This window comes from Oxyura jamaicensis, chromosome 2 (assembly GCF_011077185.1).
Source record: "Oxyura jamaicensis isolate SHBP4307 breed ruddy duck chromosome 2, BPBGC_Ojam_1.0, whole genome shotgun sequence".
NCBI classification, from domain to species: Eukaryota; Metazoa; Chordata; class Aves; order Anseriformes; family Anatidae; genus Oxyura; species Oxyura jamaicensis.
The window spans coordinates 33,451,984-33,471,400 of NC_048894.1; the positions used below are offsets into that span (position 1 = coordinate 33,451,984).

General features: G+C 39.8%; 1 protein-coding gene and 1 long non-coding RNA gene across 3 annotated transcripts in view; one reads left to right on the forward strand and one right to left on the reverse strand.

Moving 5' to 3' along the window:
• Positions 1 to 19,417, reverse strand: part of RAPGEF5 (Rap guanine nucleotide exchange factor 5) — a 158,445-nt gene that overhangs the window by 62,464 nt on the left and 76,564 nt on the right. The window lies entirely within an intron of this gene.
• Positions 12,398 to 19,417, forward strand: part of LOC118161348 — a 14,154-nt gene continuing 7,134 nt past the window's right edge. The window contains exon 1 of the long non-coding RNA XR_004747960.1: positions 12,398 to 12,908. This is a non-coding gene — a long non-coding RNA (uncharacterized LOC118161348). The remainder of the gene's footprint in view (positions 12,909 to 19,417) is intronic.

The following is a 19,417-nucleotide window of genomic DNA, read 5'->3' on the forward strand; positions in this document are numbered from 1 at the left end:
TTTATCAGTAAACAACATGTAGAATTGATTTATTAAATTTCTGCAAGGTCAGACATACAGGTACTGAGCCAATTAATGTCAGATATTCATTGTAACGCTCCCAGGGGACAGTACTGAGAAGACACTGTACAGGAATACTGATGCATAATTGTAATCTTCCATTTCACCAGCCCCCCCCCCCCCCCCTTTTTTTTTTTTGTTGCCTACATATATGAAAATCTGCAATGAAAGAGGTGACGAAAGAGAAGGAGTGTGAGAACAAGAATCAGGCAGAGCATTAAAGCCACTCAGTAACAAGGGGGTTTATACAAACAGATACATCTCTCCATTTCTCTCTGTCTTTTCTCTGGCATCCTCTGAGACAGCCCCGATACTCATCTCCCTCTGCTCACTGACATGGCAAACTGCAGCATATATGGGGCATGCATGTGATAGATGGTGCTGTGCTCGTACAAAGCATCTGTATGGGAATGGGTTTTAAGCGTATCCATATACATTTACATACAGGAGCAGCTGGCAGCAAGTCAACAGTGAGCACGGGGAGAGGACAAGCTATATTGTAGTGCAAGGACATTAGCAATGGTCTGTTCTCGAAGACAGTGCTTCTGCTTTAACATCCCACCAAGCAGAATTATTTCCAAAAAAACCCTTCTTGTATAACTACACACAAATTATCTACATACAGCACCCCAGTGGTGAGATTTTCATAAGGTTCTTCTTTTTGTCCTTGCCCATTTTATCAATTTCAAGGAAGAGTAAAAAACAACCCCTTTTATCAGGAAGGACAAAAGTATGCAAAACTAAGGTCAGTCAGGTTCAATTTGGATTTTCATTACCTATAATAATTATTTCCATAAAAGGGGAGGGATAAGGTATTTCTTTATTTGGCTATCATCTGTTATAAATAATTGCACTATAAGGGAAGAATTATTGCTTCATTAAAACCCTACTTATGCATGACATAATTTTGCGTTCAGCCAGGCCCTTTAATCATACTGCAAGCAACAACAATTAACCTGAACAAAGCAAAGCACAAAGACAAGTGCTATGTATTCTCCCAGTTTTACAAGTTCTGATTTCACTACCGATATTATTCTGAAATGACATAAAGGCACGCTTCATTTATTGGAATCCTGAATGGTTTGTGAAATAATTAATTCTTGCTGGAATACAACCAGGCTGCTCTCAGCGTGCTTCATCTACAGCCAGTGGCAGATGAGGACAAGGATGCCAGGGGCCCCCAAGTGACAGCAGCGTGTATCGAAGAGCAAGACAGCACCCTAGCTGAATCCCTAAAAGTCAGCACGCTGACTCAAGTGACATTTTCATCATACTGTCAATTAACAGTGAAACCTGCCGGCACTTTTCCAGACCATTACACAGCCTTAAGCAGCCTGCACCAGCCTCGAAGGAGCATAGGAGCTCAGGGTTGCCATCTCTCCCCCTTTATGGGTGGGAAGATGAGAGGCCACCCCAGGGCACTGCTGTAGATCAGTGGCAGAATCACAGCTCAGGCTCAGGTGGGTGACACTGGCACCTCAGCTCAGAGCCTCCTGATGCTGCCTACTTGGCATTTACTTTACTTTGGATTTGTATGCTTGCATTTGTGGGTTTGCAGAGGCACGTCAGTAGGGTGAAGAACACCAGAGGTGTTGTAGAGGTTAATCATTGTCTCCTTCCATACATGGCCTTGAGCAAGTCACTTGCCCAGACTCTCCCATGTCTCAGTTTTCTCTTCATAAGCACCATTTGCTCCTACGCTACACACATGCTAGGAATGTTTATTTCACATTTATTACAGCTTTTAATTAATCACCTCACCTCTTGATAGCTAAACACAGCACTATCAACTTCTACACTACTTACTGGCAGGCACTTCGAGCAAGCAGGAAGGCCCTCTGGGCTTGGCAGATCTTTTGGCCACTATTACGGTCAAGTTTCCAGTGCTCTCATCTATCTTTCTCCTACGGAGATAGGCCATTTATCTCCCAGGTAATATATTTTAACAGCAGACAAGCATTACCTTTTTTTTTCAGCATGAAAGGAAGCCTGGGGTAGTATAAATATTTATACGCTTACTGGAATGAAACACTGGGACTCCTTGCTTAGCAGGCCTTAACTTGTGCAGGTTACGCTTTGCATGGGTAGGAATATGACCCTCTGAATTACCACTGAAGTAGCAGAAAGTAGAGGTACCTATGACAGCGTTGCAAATAACCTTGGCATGCCAGCTTCATCAGGGAGGACACTTGACTTCTGCATTTTCTGCAGTTGGCATGGAAGAACCTGATCTGTGGCCAAAGCAGCCAATAATTTGTATATCAGTCAGGGACGTTTCCGTGTCTCTTAAATTCCTTAGTTTGGACTTGTAATTAATTGAAACAGGAACCAACACACAGAATATGCTCCCTCCCCTCTAGCTACTAGAAACATCCACTGCTAGAAATAGAGTTGAAAAGCTACTGTACGTCCTAACAGCTCTTGGCAGCCCACTCCTTCTTAAAAAGAACAGTGCTCTGCAATGGACACGGGCTGTTCAGAAGCCTGCTCCTTTGAGCAGAAATTTCATTTTCACATAACTCCTCCACAGAACATCTGTGCAAATATCTTATTTGTTTTAGCTATTAATGAAGCACCACCAGCTAGCAAGGCAAAATATGCACTTCCCAATGACATAACTTCTTCAGTATCTCTACACCTGTTTTTTTAATAAAATGACCTGATCCAGAGCTACCCAGGCATACCCCAGGTCCAGAGCATCTCTTGCATTGTTGATTTCAGTGGGTAAAGTAAGAAATTAAGAGAGAAACTGAATAAAGGTATCCATAAAATTAATGGAACACCAAAAATCCAGCCTGTGTACAGATTTTCCTGCTGCCACACAATGGAGCAAAAGCAAAGAGAAGAATCTTTGAGCAATAAGCAACAAAGCAAACTTTAGACAGGCTATCTGCTTCAAAATCACATTAAATAACAGAGATACTGCCTTCTCTAGGAGGGCAGGAACATTTTGTTTTCATAGCACAGTTTGGTAAAACTGACTGAACACAATCAGATAATGCTGATCACTTCTGCCTCTTTTGATGCTGGTGCCTGGGCATGCCCTTGAGAGGCACAGGAAAAGCCTAACACGAAAGATTCCTGGGGCTGTTTGTGTTCTGAAGAGGAGTCCCCCTCAGTGAACCCATAGAGCTTCCCTGCACACATGTCCCATGCCCACATGTAAATATTTCTGTGTGAGACATGAAATGCAAGGGCGGAGGCTGGAAGGGGCTTGGAAACACAAGGGTAAAGAAGGTTCCACTGAAGCGCAGGGAAGCTGCTCAAGTAGGTGAAAAAAGTAGACAAAAGCCATCAAATAACAAGATCCTCATGTCAGCAGACTGATACTTTTCATGGAAAGGTAGATTTTTGCTTAGTTGTTGTAATCAATCCCTGGCACATATTACCCATTCAAAAAAGGAGTTACAATAACACAGTCAAGAAAAAAAAAGTCACATCCAAAAACAGAGAAACACTAGTCATTATTCTTTATATTCTTTAATTTAGCTCCTTTGACAAAACAAAACAAAACAAAACAAAACAAAAAAAAAAAAAAAAGCTCTGCCCTGTTCCACAATATAGCTCTGCCTTGTTCAACATATGGTAAGGAGTTGTCCTGAGTCAAAGTTCAGACAAAATGCCTGTACAAGCTGTGGTTTTAGGCCTCTAACTTGGCCAACTGGGGTGGATATTCATGAAGATGGCAAAAAAACATCACCACCACCAACAAAAATAAACACCAATGACTATTCCCCAAAGGGATTTCAAATCCCACTTCAGAAGTACAAGGGCATAAGAGCTTTTCAGAGAAACTTCAGCCTTTTTTTTTTTTTTTTTTTTTTTTTAAGCACAGCAAAATGGTATTTACATCTAACTTCACTCTTAGCAGCCGCTGAACCATGTTGGTTACATTTTTCATTAAAATCTGAGGCAGACACCTTTCAGAACAAGCAGATAAGGCTTGACAATCTCATACACAACTGAAAATGGATTTTCACAATGTGAGGCATTTGCAAATGCTGGTAGTACACAATGAAATTAGTCCTAGCTATAAGATACAAACATATTTACCTTACCTACATAGAAGAAAGTAGAAAAAAAAAAAAAAAAAAAAAAAAAAATGGTCATCCTATTAACAGCTTCTCCTATAAGAGACACTCTTTCAGACAGCATCTATCAAAGACCAAGTGTGACTGCCTGCTTACACTTTGCTATGTTTTTCCCTTGAATCTGTTATTGTGGAGAGTGTAGATTTAGATTTAAAGTCACCAAAGTACAAATAGATGTACAAAAATGGCCCTATTCTTTACAGGATATCCCTCCTTGTTTGACAGGAAAATGGAAATGAACACATCACAATTAAAGTGGAGATGGACTACAGTATCTCTGATCTCTGTGGATAATACATCTCAGAATGTGTTGCAGTATGTCACTGAGTTTCAAGAGACCAATATCCCCATTAATAGGCTTGATTCACTTTCAACTACGGCAGGAGAAAAGCATTTCAAAGTCACCAGCACATCTTAACTGAGCTATATATGGAGGAGACCGGTAAATATTTTCTCTGCAGTCCTTCTTTATTCTAGAAAGACAGAAAACATAGCTACTATTCCACCTCTACTTAAAATATCACAGCAAGAAACATTTTAAATGGGACTGCCTATTTTGTAGTCAGTAGCATGACCACCACTTTTTCCAAATTTCAAGGGAAAAACTGCCTCATAGGACTGCAGGAACATCAAAAGCAGCTTTTCATATAACCATTCTTACAAATAATATTAAAAAAAAATGCACAAAAGGTTATGTTATTTTATTTCACTCTAAAGTATAACTCATAAAATACTCACATTGCATTTTAGTATTTTTGTCATCTCATGAACTTTTCTCCCATTCTTCTTTGTACTCTAATATTTTTGTTTCTCTGTGCAGGTGTTAAATCTGCTTTTGAAGCCGTGTGCTAATCCATAACATACTGGGAGAAACAGAAATCCACTAATAAAAAATTAAAATGGCTTACACAGGGATTTCATTTTAGCTCTCGGCAACTTCTGACCAGTCTGTAAAACTACAGGACAATTGAAATGATTCAAACACCATCTCCCCAGCAAAGGGATCATATCAAAACTTCCTGGTGGCCCCATGCTGAGCTATCTGTCTCAGCAGTGCACAACAAAGAGCCCATACTCTGCTGAACAAAACCTGCTCCGAATTTCTCCACTTTGCAAGCGATGGGGAGACAAGCATGAGCCACATCTTGACAAATATATATACATATATATATATATATATCCTTTGTTGCTGAAACTAATTTTGAGTATCACATTCAATAACACCCCAAATAAGCCCTGTAACAAAAATTGTTGGAGCTGTCATCTGCATACTGAGCATCTGCTGCAAAGACAACATTAATAACAAGTTACCCTTGTAGAGGGGTCAAAAGGATATTGCTGGTAAAACAGAGATGACAGACAACAGGCATCAGGGAAAAGATTAATATCCCTACACAGTCATACATCAAGGAACTCAATTTTTGCCTGTAATCCCAAAACTGCTGAGAGTAGGATTATTTCTGCTTTTCCTATCACTGAGAAGAAAGAAACCGCTCATGGGGATAGGGCAATGCTAAATGCAAGTCCTTATGTGAGCAGGAAGGTCCTGGGGCAAAAAAGCCTCAATCACTTATGTCCCCAAGCTCGATCAGTGGTCCCACTGCAAGCAATACTGGGGCTTCATCGTGTAGGCCACTAAAAAACATAAAAATCTGTACAGTTCAGTAAAGACAAAAGGAACAATAGAAAAGGTGCCTTCCACAGCAGGTTAGCGACAACAAGTCCAAGCTGAGTTCTCCGTAACCCCTGTCTGGCCCCTGTTACCTCAGACTATTGCCATTTGAGGCAATAGTCTGAGGTAACAGGGGCCAGACAGGCCCCTGTTAAAAAACATATTTATGGATTGGGGTTTAATACAAGGAGGCAATATCTCTAATGCAGGAAAAAGAGCATATTTACTAAAATAACATGAAAGAAAGCATTGCTGGTGTCACAACCACCAAAGTAATGATACCATAGCCTTAACCCTCCACACCTCTTTGTTCGGTAATGAAAAATGTGTTTTTGAGACAACTGAAGGCTACGCATTTCAGTTTTCCCTTTCTTTGAGCACACACTCTTCATAGCTATTAGGAGATAAGTTTGACAGCCTGACAGAGTGCTGCCACCTTGGCAAGGACAACCTAGGAGACCTTCCCTCTGTAACCATACAAAAGCTGAGGGGAAAAAATGGGGGGTAGAAGGAGGAGGGGGGACCTAGAGAAAGGCAAAAGGCATTAGACAGTATTTATATCATTATCATTCTCTCACAGACAGCAGGGCAGCACTTATTTCAAAAACAGCAGGATATGGAAGAATTGGAGGCTGGAGGCTGAGAGCACGTATATTTGTAAACAAACAAAAAACCAACGTCAACAACAACAAACACCTTGAAATATAGCAGGACAAATTAATGTGACTTGAGAACAAAAGGGGCAGGTGCCAACTACCTCTTCCAGTTGCCGTGCAATGAAGATGGTTGTGTAGAGCTGGCTGGACATTTTCCAACACAACTTTTTTTCTGATTGAAAAAATGTGGATTCCCGAGAACTGAAACTCTGCCAGGACATGTCAGTTTGAAGAGAAACCAAGCTGCCAGGCTCCTAGCATGCGTGCCACATGCCCCAGGCAGGCAGGGCTTTGGGTTCCCCAGCCCTTCACTACTCCTGGAGCTGGAGCCTGCATGACCTGGTCCCAAGGCTTCCAGAGTACGTGGCAGGAGAATTAAATCTCTATTTCTCCTCTAATTTTGCAACTGTATTATTTTCACCTGAATCGGATTTTTTTTCCCCAGAGAATGTAAGGCTTCCTACAGGACAAAAATCCTAGCACCAGATGCAAGCATCTCCCCTGCATTTAGAGATGAAGCAAAAGTTCAACCCGCCAGCTGCTGACACGAGTGTCTTCCAGTGCTGTAACAGCAGAGGCTTAAGCCTTAGAGCTGCAGTGAAATGCATAACGAAAATAACATATTGACTGAAGTACTGCTTGGCTAGGAAGAGGGAAGAACTACAGAATTTACCCAGATACCCCAAGATTCATACTGCTATTACCATGTGTCTTAGGGAAAGAAAAAACAAAGACAATTGATATACAGAAACTCTACTTGAGAATAATAACAGCATCAGAAGGGTGAAATTCTACCAACTACTGGGATATAAGGGGAACTAGATAACAACCTGATTAACATCCAGAAGAGGTGGAACTTAGCTCTTAATGCACTCCACATGTAGCTTTCACACAGCCATGAAAACTGCAGAAGATAACTAATATTAGTTGATTGCATTTATTACTGTAGACTAATATTCACCTTGGTAAGGACACGTGCAAAGGCTTTACAACCTTTATAATGGACGTAGCAATAAATAAGGTCTCCTGAAGGAATGGAGGAGATATAGCAGTAAATATATGATGCTGTCAGCTTTACGGTGCTCTAATTACCAGTGTTGGGCATCTACAGCTTCTAAGTCAAACAGACAAGATTGTTAATCTCTTTCTTTGCCTTTCACTCCAATTTATACTTGGTGCAAATTAAAATATTGTTTTAAAAGCCTGACATCCTGTCACTGTCTACTAGAGAAAACTTTCTCTCTTACCTTAGGTCCATAGCACATCTCAATGCTGACAATGCCATTATTCTAATAATAATAATATTAAAAAGAAGTGTTTTATTAAATTAAAAATAAATATATATGCTATCCACATTAAAGCAGCAATTCAAATGTGGAAGATTACAGCTTGCCTACTACACTGAGGTTACATTCATTACTTTTATCACTGTAAGGCACATACCCTTCTCTGAAGCCCCTATGCTCACAGAAGGAAGCAGCTGATTTCTCACACTCAAATAGTCTGCAAAGGACCTGGTTCAGGCCTTGCAAAAAAATAATATATATATATATATATATATATATATAAATGAGAACACTAAATAAAGCTTGAGCTCATTTTCATCAACTTCAAAACCAAAATCTCTCAAATGCACTGACATTTAACAGGAGCATCTAACAGAGCATGTGAAAAAGCACTGAGCAAGGCAGTTAAAAAAATAATAATAATTAAAAGCTAACTTTGAAAATAAAACCAATTTATTTAACTTCCAGTCAAACAGTAAAAGTCACAAACTAGATTTTATATCCTGTATTTTGGTGGTTTTTTTTCCAACTAAGTTGGATATAATGCTTTGATATCAAAAAAAGGACAAATCACCATGCATATAATTTTCTTGGGTTTGGATGACGGTTTCAACTCCCCCCAAAACAGCCTGGAATGGCCACTCTTTTTACTAATGCTTTGTAATAGTTCTTTCCTTGCTTAATTAATTCATGCATCTAAATCATTCAAAAATAGATAAGCCTCTAATCACTTGCAGACTTGATAATGTATCCTACATAGACAGCAATGTGTAGAGCACACAAGGAGGCTGTCAAAAAGAAAGGAAAAATGGGGTAGAAGGGGTAGAAGGAAAAATAAAGCTCAGTCCTTCCACCTAATAACAAGAGATTGGATTCTGCATCTATTACATGGAATAAAATGCTCACTGACTTCAACACAGTCAACTACAGAATTGAGAAAAATCATGCTGCTTCTATATAAGATTAAAAAAAAAATTACATACATGAACAAGAGCAAAAGAAAGGTTTTGGTTTTTATTTTCTTTTCCTTTGTTAGAAAATTAGTTGTCTACATTTAGCAAAAAGTATAAAATAAAAGAAATGGGAGGAGAGGGAGGGTGAGAGCAGGTTAACAATTAACCAGCTGTTGTGAGCAATAATTCATTCAAAAGTGAAGGTTACAACACACAAGCAAGAAATGTTGTTGCAAGTTTACAACAAAGAAAATGAGAAAAAACTCTTTCTTGTATGCCTATGTAAAGAATAATACTTTAAAATGATAAAATTAATTAAATTTTAAAGTATTTAAAAAAATCTAAAACATCACAAAAAATAACAATCACAGAAAAATATAGAACAATACTAATCATCCCACTGAGGTAACATTTTATATTTCTCCTGTTTTACGATTTTAAATAATCAGATATTAAGTTATTTTTATTTTGTTCCAGACAGAATAATGCTTCTGCTTCTTAACTAACTATATGCTCTAAAAATATGTTTCAGTATGAATGTTGGGAGTCTCTTCCCTGCTTTCTTTAGATAATACAATTGTGTCCAACTATAGGAGGAAGGTAAGTTAGTTATACCGAAGGCAATCTCAACATTTATTCAAGTTATGGAATGGAAAAATGCATAGTTACCATGGCAACTGGTAAATCACATGGTATCTGCAATGAGATGCAAAGCATCTTGAGTAAACACTCATACAACTGCCCATGTGTCTTCACAATGTTCCTTTGTTGAGGAACATGCATGGAAACCCCAGGGTCTAGATTGCAGTGTCCCTCTTGCGAAAAGTTGGTACAAGTAATTCAAAATGTTATGTTTGCATGGGATAATTTAACTGGATCAGTCATTAGAATCAAAAAGAATACTGGGAAAAAAAAAAATGCTAGGATGCACCTGTCAAAAGTGTGAAAGCTTGAAAAATGGTGGAGTGTACCTCTCAACGTCGCTTTGGCCCTTGGCACCAGGAGACCATTCACAATAGCACTAGAAAAAAAGTCTTCCTGATGGAGCGAAGAGTTCACAGACAAGCATCAGCACATCCCACTTGGGCAGCTGAAGCTGTTACTGCCTCCAGCCATCTGCCCCACCTTTCTGGTGGATGTTGCCACCCCCAAAACAAGGACATCTGATCTACCCTTGAATCAGTCCTGAACCACGCTGCTGCATGCTTTTCCAGGCTCTGATATTATCAGCAGCTAACATACAGCTTCTCCCTGAGGGGGCCTCCCCTCCTCTCAACCCTTTTACAAAGATAGCTCTCTCCAGAACAATCCCCTCAAACCATATTCCTCTACTGCCAGTTACATCCACAAAGTACCTAAATATCCATCAGTCTCTGGGCTCCAACTGGTTTCTCCAACCACTATCGTGCCCCAACAAGGCTCCCTCTGCATCCTTTTAATCCACAAGATTCCTGAGAAATCTCTCTTGGATTTCTCCTCCTTTCTCTCCTTCCTTTCTCCTCCCTGAAAATATCTCCCCCTTCTTGATCTCCTGAGCAGCCTGAAGTGGTGTCACCTGTAAGAAGAGACAGAGCGCCATGATGTCACTTGCTAGCTTCTGCAAATGCCCACTGACAAATACCTTCTCCTGATCCTATTCTCCTCTTCACAGCACACCCCATTGCCACCAGACAGCATAGCACAAGGTCCACAGACACTGCCAACACCTATGATGGCACCCAAGAAATACCGAAGCTTTCGTGTCTCTCTGATCCTGACCTCTCCCCATTGCTAGCTTAGACTCCTTCCTGACCTCCATAGTATTATAAAAGTTATATAGTTTATACCATTTTACACTCTTTTTGTGAATAAACTTAAGATCTCGCCTAACATCTTCCTCCTTACTCAGGAAATGATTTTATAGTTGTATGTCTCAGAAAGTCATCCTATCTCCTAAGTCATTCCAGCAATAACTACTTAAATCTGTTTTCTTTACCATTGCTGGGCTCTTCCTTCCCATCCAGCTGGCCATTTGCTGTTTGACCTGAACTTTGACAGGTAAGGAGATGCCACGGGTGAAGAGACATGCTCTGGAATTCATCAGCTGTCAGAGAGGATTTGAGTAAGGGAAAGATAAAATGAGATGTGTGAACAAATGACCAGGTCTTAACTCTCTAATAGAACCCTGTGGAGAGGGTTACAATATCCAAGTACTCCAGGGAAATAACTAATGATCCTTTCTTCAGTTCAGTCATGTTTCAAGAAGCAATTGCCTGACTTACTAAGTGCTTGAGACTGCCTCAGTAATTGCAATGATTTATTTTATGCATCATCATAACTACAGCACTAGGACTACAGCAGAAGGACTTGTGCCTTATGGATGCCTTGAATTTTAACGTAGCCATAGGAGGATTAGGAGATTGCAGTCATAAAGACAGAGACCACAATAATTCATCAACAACAAAAAACTAAATGACAAAGTTTGTAAAATCTTATGTATCTAAAACATTAGGCTTATATAAGATTCTTAATAAAATGAACCTTAATTTCAGATTATTTGAAACAGAAGTGGTTTACAGGTTCCTCTGCTCCCTTGAAATGCAAATGATCACAGTATAATGTTCATAAAGATCTACTAGGACTTTTTTTTCCCTCTGTCTTATACCTCTATCAATCTCAGAGGATAGTATCCCTCTACAAAGCCCATTTTTTCATCTACACTCAGAGTTTGCACTGGGGCAGTGCAAGACCTTAGCCTTCTGGGCAGTTATTTGGCACATGAGCTATAATCTTTACACATATCTACTCACTTGCCCTACCATGACAATGCTGTAACAATGAATATTTTGTGAGGTCATACATCGGTGCTGAATATGTTTGCACAGCAACAAAAGGGTTTGATTAGCAGCTTCTCAGGAGTCTCCATCCTCATGACATTATTTAATGCCAGCCTCTAGTCACCTTTCCTTTTAGCTACGTGAGGCTTCATTGGAACAAAAGGACATTTTTAGGATAATGATAATTGAAAGTGCTGTCATCACCAGAACTTTCAGGCTGTTTGGAGACCTTGAAGACAATTCCCCTCCAGTGCCAAAAACAGTTCCCCCATGATAACTGTAGCAAAAGTATTGCTAACCTTCAGCACTGTTTTTCCAATTGCTTGTGCTTCAAGGTTAGCAATGTGCAGAATACAAAGCTAACCCAGTTTTCAAGGTCAAAATGAAAAACAGCAATGATAGTCCACAGTAACTTTCATTCATTTGGTATTCAGGATGCATTCTTTCTGAATATCATATCACAAAATCATTGCCAATTCATCAGATTTTAAGCTTTGGCTTATTAAAAACAGACTATGATAAAAGTAAAATGTAGTTTTTTTCTTTGATCTGATTAAAATGTTTCTATACAGCATTATCTAAGCCTCTAATTATCTGTATCTTTATATTATCTCATTTGTTATTTAAATATAAGTGTATTCATAACAATCCATTTTGATGGAAAACATTCATATACTAAAAAGTGGTAAAGCAATAGAAGTCAAGATGCTGAATGTCAAGATGATAGGGGCTATAAATGAAAATGTTTCTCTACTTTGTGTGTGCCAGGAAAGCAAGAGCTCACATGACATTTGGCAGCAATTTCCCATGATGAAGCAACTCTTTGTGGCTTTCATTTTCATAAAAGCCCCAGTCTATTTAGAGTTAGCTCCTTGCCCTTAAAAATGCAATACAGATAAAGTTCATTACATATATTGTCTAAGGTAGCAAAGAGAAATTTTGCTATAGCAAGCACTTAACATGTGCATGGAAAATCAGAAGGGAAAAAACAAACAAACAAAAAACATAAACATAAAAAGGATTGGAATAAATTATTTGCTACAAAAGAAAAAGTGATATGGGCATTTTGATGCTACAAATTGTGCTGCATTAGCAAAATTGCCAAAATGAAGCTTAGCCACGATGGAAAGTATTATTAGGTTCTTAATCAATAGGATCATTTTCAAGGAGGCTGGACACCCAACTATATGACGCAGATCTTTTCCATGCACAAGAGAAATGGAATACAGGAAACTGCAGCTTTAATGAATTACAAAGAAAATTGAAAATGCCTGTGAGATTATAGCTAATTTTCACATTATAATGGTCAGCCAACTTTTACAGCTTGTTGGTATTTCTGCTGGAAAGCCAAACCTTCATTTCTCCTTACTGCAGGTAAGACATGATTTTCTACAATAATTAATGACTAAATTGCTTTTTTATTATTGTTATTTTTATTTCCATTCTTCTGGGATCCTTACTACATACTGAACATCACACAAATTAAAAACTAATAACATTTTAGAACAAGACATATACATGATTTACTGTATAGCTTTTAATACAAATATTTACTATTTTCAGGTCACCACAATGAAAACAGTATGTGTCAATTGATTAATGGGTAAATATTAGCTGGAGTTTAACAGCTGCTGTCAGGGAAAACGGTGAAGTAGAATTATATCCTTTTTCCCTGAACAGTAGAAAACTAACTTTTGTAACATGGAAGAGACAGCTATATCTGTACAAATACATAAGGGCATCTGTAACAGCCAAGGGTGCGAGAGTGAGAGCAGAGGAGTTATTGGGAGCACACAGCCACCCATGGCTCTGCAAGAACAGAGCAATTCAGTTTTATGGATGGCTACGGGTCCCTCACAAAGTAGCGGAGGTGCCCTCCTGTCTGCTGTAAGACTGGAATGTATTCCTCCAGTGCCAGCATAGGTTACTGCAAGGAAATGTCCAAAATTGAATAAAAGCAGTCAACTTGTAGAGGTCTCCTGCAATGAAGGCTATGGCTGTTCCTGTGAAAATAAATAAATAAATAAATAAATAAATAAATAAAAATGAAGGCCATCTTTAAGGAAGTACCTGATTAAGGTCCTAGCCTGGTGGCCAGGCTCCACCACCTCCTCCTCAGGGAGCCAGCTATGGCCCCATGTACTGTAAAGGGTTATCTGCATGGAAGCCTAGTGAACAGACAGCCTGCATGTATTCCTTCTTCTAGCAGCAGGCACTGGATGGAAAGAGCAGGGAAAGGTGACAATCACAGCTCTGACATCCCTGAGGTAGGGGCACAAAGGTCTGTGCAAGTCTCAAACACAATGACTGATATTCAGGTTTGCTGTGAAGAACTGGAAAGGAGACTGAAACTTTTCATAAACTCCTAAAGGAAAAAAATGATATGCTCTGAAGAGATAAAGAAGAGAGGGGTGTCACAACAGGCAGATCACCAGAAGAAAGCAGTTTCTTTGTGTTAAACTGAGACTGTGTGGAAATGACTGGTTATTTCTACAGCGTGAATAAAAAGGTTCCATAAGTCCTCCTTGTAGGCAATCAGCTTTGCTTTTGCAAAGGTCTGCAGTCTATTTAATGGATAAATATGGACAGCATGTGCAAACATTGGCACACATCTCCACAGAAGAGAGAACCAGGGACCATGAGCACCCTAAGTTCCTTGGTGGAGGAAGACTGCCACATACTTAATGAAATCCTAGGAAAGGTCTCAGATGCAGTAGGGCATAGAGCACTGCTCAAACACCTCTGGAAAATCTTTGGATGCCAGTGATAAAACAAGCAGGACATTCCTCACCCTCTACCCAGGTTTGCTTGACTTCTGGCTCTGTGGGGAATGGAAGTAAAGAACTTCCTGCAAAGAGTTTTGTTTAGAAGCTACTTACTTATTTTACACAAGTTCTTTGAATTTAGGGAGCAAAAGAAAATCAATATAGCACAATGATTAGATCACTAAAGGTACTGTGTACAGACTGATTATTTAGACAGACTGAATCAATCTGTTGATTCCACTGAAAAGATTGAAATTGCACAGATGGAGAGACAAAGCCAGAGTGTCAGTATACTTTCCAGCCACGTGCCACACAAGGAAACCCAGGCCTGAATGTGTCTGCTTTTTATCTTGAAACCTAAACAGCAATGTTTTGCATGTGAGAATTGAAACTCTGGCCCCTTAACTCCAGCCAACTCTTATTAGGGTCTTCTCCCCTGACACTGACCACATTGGTTCTCCCCATTAGCCTGCTAAATATGGCTGAACAACGTATTTTACAAACAATTGATATAACTATTGTAGTTTTGTACACATATATTTTTAAGATTCCTGTGGTGAACAATCCCTTATTTTCCATAAGGAAAGTGTTTGCTAAAAAAAGTCTGAAGTGAATTAACACCTCTAAACAGTGAAGAAAAAGTGTAATATTTCAGCCAAACCAAAAAGGTGATGCACATTCACACTCAGTGCTAGTTCTCTACCCTAACAAAAGAGCAGATTCTCCTTGGTTCTTCCCAGCACTTGACAAAACAGAACTACTGCTGCTGACAGAGAATGCCCAGGACTGCTCCCATCACCTCCCAGAGAAAATGGTGAAGAATGAAGGGCTGGTGCTCTCCACCTGATGCTCCAAGTGAGACAGCAGAGTCGGCCAGATGTGTAGGGGGCAGAGTTGATACACAGCCAACAAAGGAGTTTGGGCTCTATGCCTCTTCCTTGACCAAACAAAACTGTATAAATCATTATCATCACCTCTTCAGGGCTTACCTCAGTAGGGAGCTTGGATATCCATCTAAGGCTTGCTCTCCAGTAAGCCTTTAAAGGAAATACCTGATGCTATTCATGATCTTCCTGTATTAGGTCATTCTATTATTTTCCAAGTCACCAAATGAGGCTAAAGTACTTTTTCCTTCAACCAGCACCGCCTGTCGCTCCCACACGGAGTATTCCCTACGCTGATGTGCACCTTCCACTGAGCGACTAAAAAGCTGAGAACTGCTTGCCACGTGGTATCAGAAAGTAAACTCAAGGAAGGCTGCAAGGTCTTTGTTAATTTTGAATCCTATTTCTTGTTTCTAGATGAAACATCTAATTTAAACTTTTCACTGGCTAGTTAAGATGAAATCCATGCATATGCACTTGAGACCTCATTTTTACATGCTGTGAATTAGAATACAGAAGGTGCTGCACGCAGCAGTAGGAACACTAATCAAGGAAGGAGAGGGGAATACCCACTTTGATTTAGAGGAGGACAGTCAGCAAAAATACCACTAATCGCCTGGGTTTTCATTCCTTTGCTCTTTGAGCTGCCACATACAACCAAGAAAAATGAATGCAAGTGGTGTATTAACTGCTACCAAATCAGCATTCTCCACAGGTGACTGTGTCAAGTACATATTGGAAAATGCCACCACCTTCCAAGGCTACAATGTGACAGAAGTGTTAGACCCCAAGGGCTATAGCCTGCTCTCCCTGAAAAACACCTATTAACATCAGCAGGAGCTGAATTAAGTTTTATAATGCAGACAGGCACAGTGAGTGACAGAAAAGCTTTAGCAAACGGATAAGATTTGCAGATTTTAGGGTTGTATTGTGATTCAAAATAAATCAGTCCTGGAGAAAAAAAAAAAAAAAAAAAAAGTAAAAAATGCAAGGTCGAGTTGTCTTTCTTTTCTTGCTCTGGAGGAGGGAGGAGGCTTCAGCAACAGAGGCAATGACACACTTTTGAGCTGCCCTTTTTCCAAAAAGCCCTTGATGCAAATAGGCTGACTCTGGTAAAGGGGAGGCAGCTGAATGAAAGGGAAAGGCTGAGACTTCACGCCAGCATGCTCCAGGTGATCTTGCCTGCAGGAACAAATGCTGATGGCATTTATTCCAGTGAGGTTGTGACACAGGCTGTCAGACGTCTGCAGAAAGATAGGTTGCACTGGTAGCTGGGAAGGGTTGTGGTGCCAACACAGCAGTACCTGCAATCGAAGGAGACCTCACCTAGGCTGGGGCATCCTGCCACTGGAACCACACTAACTTCTGCAAGGGCAGCTCTTACTGCAGGACATGTTCTGGTGCATTTTCTGCTCAAAACAGGAGCAGACTGACATGTACAAACATTGTCAGTCTGCAGGAAACATGTTCACCCGTTTAAAGAAACTAGCCACATGTCTTCTGCATTACTGGCCCAAATCTCCACTTCAGTGAAGCTGAAGGTTATTCTTGAATACATATGTGAGAATAAGAGGGAGGAATATATATATATATATATATATTTAAAAAAAAAAAAAAACAAACAAACAAACAAAAAAAAAACTACTCCTGAACTTCAAAAGCTGCTTAGAATTTCTGACTTAAATTTGCATGGTACATATACACAGCAGTAGCCACTTTTTGTTTGTAGTCTTCCTGAATTTAGATAATAAACCCCCTTAATCTGACTGAGAAATTCAGGCACTTTTCCTATTCAGAGTTCCCAGGACAAGAGTAGAAGTAATTGTGCAGAAGTAGATGGCAGGATACACCCACTGTATTATCAGCATAACTGGGAATTTATCTATGTCATGAGTCAGAAAAATGGAGAAAAGAACATTCAGAATGTCATCAGATGCACTGGTCATGAAAACAAAGAGACAGAACAGTAAATTTAGATGTGGAAAACATTACAGTGAGTGCTTTGAATTCAAAAACTTATAGTCTCTACTTTTCTAAATGAAAAGAAATGACTTTAATTTTATGTAAGCCTATGGACAGTCTAGAAGTATAAGCAGGAAAGTGGTTCATGCAATTTGTTTCTACACAAATGAGTAATAATGAGTCTTGGGAACAAAATAAAGAAAAGGATAAGAGCTAATACGGCCAGCCACTACAAAGCTTTGGGCTGGAAAAAGATTTGGGAATTATGCAGATGGACAAAACTTCAAAGCAGTTCACAAAAAGGAAAAATTCCAGGGTCAATATCCAGAGGGCCCAAACCCAAACAGTATGAATGTATTCAAGCTCTGCATCATGAAGAGGCTGCCATCAGCAGCAGGGCAGCTTTTGCCAGCAAAGGTCATCTTGGTCAGCACATCTCACTCCCACCCCATACCCACATCCCTGTTCCATGTAGGAAACTGATCCGATTGAAAAACAACTCCACCAGAAAGGTGCATATATTTTATTTTTTCAGCAGGATTACTCCCCATGTCTGTTCACGAAGCAGCACCAGACAGGGCTGGGAACAAAGTGATGGGAGCAGTGGAACCCCAGGCTGCACAGTGACTGCAGTCCTGCTCAGGTTTCTAAGATATATTCTCCCTGGCCCTCAGCAGCTCAAAGTCCAGCCCGCCTCCAGCTTGCTGGGATGCCCAAACCGTATCTCAAGGATCTCAAAGCAATCCATCAACACTAACTACCACAGGTTTTATAGCACCCCTTCAAAGTCCTGCTGTTCAGGACCCCATTTTATATCTGGGTAAACAAAGGTGGATAACGGACAGGACTTGGAGAAGGTTACATATTAAATAACCAATAGGGTCAAAAATAAAATCCAAGTGTTGGGATTCCCAGCATTCAGCAATAGCCTGTTGGATACCACTTGCCCTTTTTACCCCCTCCACCCCATTAGCTAAGCTATTGTCACATGCAGGAGTGAGTCATCGCCCCGCACCAAAGAAAGCCCAGCAGGCAAAATGTGCGTGTGGAATTTCCTTCTATACAAAGTCCTTTAATGTTACAGAATAAATCAAAGAGGCACAAATTAGGTTTTCTTTTCTTTTAAATGCTAGGCCGAACAGCTGGAGGAAAGAAAGTATTATGGGAATACAGAACCTGATTCAAAGGAAAAGAGTGAGTTTCCCAGTATCCTGCACATGCTCCCATCCTACACGCACAGCACATCATGTGAGCACAAGCATGAATCCCCTCCATTGTGGGATTTTTACAGGAAGAAGGACCTTACCACCTCACTGTCTCTTTGCACAGCTGGCAATCAGGCCTTATCATCCAAAATGTGGGCCACATTAAGCAGACTCAACAAAAGGAAGAGTAAATCCTCTTAAAAACACATAGTAAATAAAAATCTAAAAATACTTTTATTTAAAAAAAAAAAAAAGTCTTTCAAGAGACTGAAACAAAACTTTTTCTAGCAGCCAAGCAATCCCAGTTCTACATAAGAGCAGTTTTCTTATCTCCATTCAACTACTTCTGTTTCAAAAAGATGCCTGTGCCTGTTCCACCCTGAAAAAAATCCTAGGACCTGCAGAAGTCTTTTCTTCTCAAAAGATAAAGAGGTTGGCTTACCCAGAGCAGGTGATCACCTGGGGCTACGTATTCATTCCAGCAGATGAAAGATCGACCTTCAGGAACAGGACATGCTCTGGAACATGACAGAAATCCATGTCCCTGTTTCTCCTCATTCAGACTAGAGACTTGAACTTCAGGTTACCTCCACAGCAAGCATGCACCTATCTCTTAATTACTTACTCTTAATCAGAGCAATAAACTGACAACCTGATTGACTTCTTTTTTTTTTTCCTTCTTGGCATTTAGTTGAAGACTACAAAGTCAAAATTGCAATCATCTTTCCCTGGTACAGTTGCCTCTGCTAATGCTCTAGGACTGAAGAGATGTGAGGGAAAACAGCTAAATCCCTTCTGTTCCAACAATTTCAGATAACTATACCATCTCCTGTCTCTTTAAGACACAAAAGTTCCCGCAAACACTGACTGTGCTATTGCTGTTAGGTCCATTTGATCCACAGTTCTGCTGCAGATACAAAATAACCTCCATTATAATAAGAGGGAACTAAAAGCAGTAAATCTGCACTCAAGGCACCTCATAGATCTACCCCAGCCAGAGAAGATGAAACAAAAGCAGTGATGAGTTGTTGTTGTTGTTTAAAAAAAAAAAAAAAAAAAAAAAAAAA